This window comes from Gossypium arboreum, chromosome 11 (genome assembly GCF_025698485.1).
Source record: "Gossypium arboreum isolate Shixiya-1 chromosome 11, ASM2569848v2, whole genome shotgun sequence".
Classification (NCBI taxonomy): domain Eukaryota; kingdom Viridiplantae; phylum Streptophyta; class Magnoliopsida; order Malvales; family Malvaceae; genus Gossypium; species Gossypium arboreum.
In genome coordinates this window covers 61,030,016-61,033,587 of record NC_069080.1, presented here as the reverse complement: position 1 = coordinate 61,033,587, position 3,572 = coordinate 61,030,016, and positions in this window count along the sequence as shown.

Sequence of the window (3,572 nt, the reverse complement as noted above, 5' to 3'; positions counted from 1 at the left end):
TTTTGTGTAAACTTGGATAGCCATGCGAAAATGGCTTATATACGCTTTTAGCATAGTACCATAATCGTTTGTATGTTGATCATAATGAGGTATGGAATTGTTTTGAAACGATTAGCCATTGGAATGGTTAATCATAATCACACTTTGTGCTATGTATGCAAAAAGGGCCAATTGAATCATGGAAATCATGAAATAGGTAAAGCCTACCTTAAAGGCAGATGCTGACAGCAGCAGTGATGTGGATGTGAAAAATCACTAAAAATAGTAAGAATGGTATTAAATAGTGAATAAATTATGTAAATGAACTTTGATGAATCTACTTTTATATGGAAGAAACGAAACAGTCATATGAGTTATATGTTAAGAGATATTAAAGTTCTCGTGAAACAGGGCCAGAACGGTTTCTGGATCCCCTGTTCCGACTTTGGAAATTCATTGTAAATTAACCAGAGATAATTAGGAGTCATACCATATATGTATAGATTCCTATCTGAGTCTATTTTCTATAGAAAGAAACAGCATCAGTATTAAAGCTCTGTATAAGGAGATATTCAATTCGTAACGCACGAAGGTCAGTGTAGTCGAACCCTGGAATAGGGGAGACTTTAACTAATAAACTGTACTAATTGGCTCGACAAAAAATTCTAGAAAAAAATCTGTAGATGGAAATATGAGTCTAGTTTCAGGGAAAAATTATGAAACAAATTTTCGAGCTTTGAAACCCAAGATATGATTTTGAAGGCGACAGTGACGCAGTGACCAACTAGTCTGGAAATTTCTAAATGGACTGTGAAAATAGTTAAGTCTGTGTGCACCTTGTGTCCGATTCCGGTAACGGACTCGGGTACTGGGTGTTACAATTTTATTGGTATCAGAGCTACGTTTTAGTCGATTCTAGGACTACCGTAATACATTTGGGTCTAGCTATACATGCCATTATGTGATTAATTGATAGTGTGGTGATTTCTGACGTTTGAATTTGTGTTTAATTATAGTAATGGATCCCGATCCCAACCGAGCGATAGCTGATGATGTGGAGAGTGTGGCGCCTGCTCCCGCACAAGGGACAGCGCCGGCGGACTCTCAACCTGTTGCTAGCAATCCGAATGATGAGGCTAGGCAAGCTTTCTATAGCGTGATGAATGATTGGTTCAACCAATACATTCGAACTAACACGATTGTTCCACAACCTCCATTCCCGACTCATACGACCCCTCAAGACCTACAATGCCTCCAGAATCGACCAAATAAGGTCAAATAAACCCCAGTTGATGAATCCAAAACATGGGGCTCTGAATTTAAAGCTACGGATAGCGACGATGCCGAGCAAGCTGAATTTTGGTTGGACAACACTATCCCGCACTCGATGAGCTATCTTGTACACCCGATGAATGCCTAAAGTGTACTATCTCCTTGCTACGTGATTACGCCTACTATTGGTGGTGTACTCGACTTTGTTGTGCCCGAGAGCAAGTAACTTGGGAGTTTTTCCAAACCGAGTTTGGAAAAAGTATATCGATCGAGATTTATGGATCAAAACGGAAGGAATTTTCGAACTTAAGCAAGGTTCCATGTCGGTTACCGACTATGAACGAAAATTTGTGAGGCTCGGCCGATGACGCTGGAATGCATTTCTTGAAGGCTGTGATGTGTAAACGCTCAAGATGGATGAATGATGATATAAAGTCGTATGTTGGCATTTTGGAAATCCGAGAGTTTGTGGCTCTTGTCGGCGGCGTGCAAAGCCGAGGAGCTCAAGATGGAGAAAAGAAAAGTGAAGTGGGAGCAAGGGAGTTTCAGAAGAGGTCTTCGGGAAGCCCTTCCCATATCATCAAAGAAATTTAGAGATGGCTTAGGCGGTCTAGAGACACTTCGGGCTTTTCTAGGCGAGATCGCGATCGACCCCTGTGACACACGAGTCACTTCGATCGCCTGATGGTGGAAATGATCGTCGAGAGAGAACGGAGTGCCAGTATTGTGGCAAATGGCATTTTGGAAGTTGTAGATTCCGTGACCGCTCCTGTTACAAGTGCGGATCAGTTGACCACTTCATTAAAGAGTGCCCGAGGTTGTCTGAACAGAATGTAGATCAGAGTGTGAAACCGGGTGCTACCACTGCTCGAGGTAGACCTTCTAGAAATACGGGCAATGCTAGTGGTGGTCAGAGAGGATTTAGAGATGTTACGACTAGATCCGAGGCTCGCGCTCCTGCTAGGGCTTATGCTATACGCGCACGCGAGGATGCTTCCTCTCCAGATGTTATTACCGGTACTTTCACTCTCTTTGATACTAATGTGATTGCTTTGATTGACCCTGGTTCTACTCATTCTTATATATGCGAAACCTTAGAATCCAAAGAAGACTTTACCTATTGAGTCTCTTGAGTTCATAATTCGGTGTCAAATCCCTTGGGTCAATTCGTGCTGGTCGAAAAAGTGTGTAAGAAATGTCCCCTAGTAATTCGAGGTTCCTGTTTTTCGGCGGACTTGATGCTTTTGCCGTTCGATGAATTTGATGTTATTCTTGGGTTGGATTGGTTGACCGTGCATGATGCGGTTGTGAATTGCAAAAGCAAGACTATTGATTTGAGGTGCGCAAATAACGAGATGATCCGAGTTGAGTCTACGGACTTAAAGGGGTTGCCAGCTGTAATATCATCAATGTTGGCCCAAAAATATGTAAGAATGGGGTGCGAAGCATACCTTGCGTATGTACTTGATGATAAGGAGTTAGAAATAAAACCCGAATCTGTGCCGGTGGTTTGTGATTACCCGGATGTTTTTCCCGAAGAATTACCGGGTTTGCCACCTGTTCAGGAGATAGAGTTTGGTATTGAGCTTGTACCAGGGACCACACCGATTTCGATAGCTCCGTATCGTATGGCACCAACGGAATTAAAGGAGTTGAAAGCTCGATTGCAAGAGTTGGTGGATAGAGGTTTTGCTCGCCTCGAGTTTTTCACCTTGGGGTGCACCAAAGTGTTGTTTGTGAAAAGAAAGACGGAACCATGAGGTTGTGCATCGACTATCGTCGACTTAATAAGGTGACAATAAAGAACAAATATCCGCTATCACAGATCGATGATTTGTTCGATCAACTGAAGGGAGCCTCAGTGTTCTCAAAAATAGATTTGAGATCGGGCTATTATCAGTTGCGAATCCGAGATTCGGATATACCCAAAACTGCCTTTAGAACAAGATATGGTCACTATGAGTTCTTAGTGATGCCGTTTGGGCTCACTAATGCCCTGCGGTATTTATGGATTTGATGAATCGGATCTTCAGACCGTATTTGGATCGGTTCGTAGTTGTGTTCATTGACGACATCTTGGTCTATTCAAGAGATGAGACCGAACATGCGAGCACCGAGATTAGTGTTGCAAATTTTACGGGATAAGCGACTATATGCTAAGTTCAACAAGTGTGAGTTCGGTTAAGCGAGGTTAGCTTCTTGGGCCATGTGGTATCGCAGACGGGTATTCGAGTCGACCGAGTAAAATTTCAGCCATACTTAAGCCGGAAGCCTCAGAAATATTAATGAGGTTCGAGCTTTTGGGACTTTAGGTTACTACC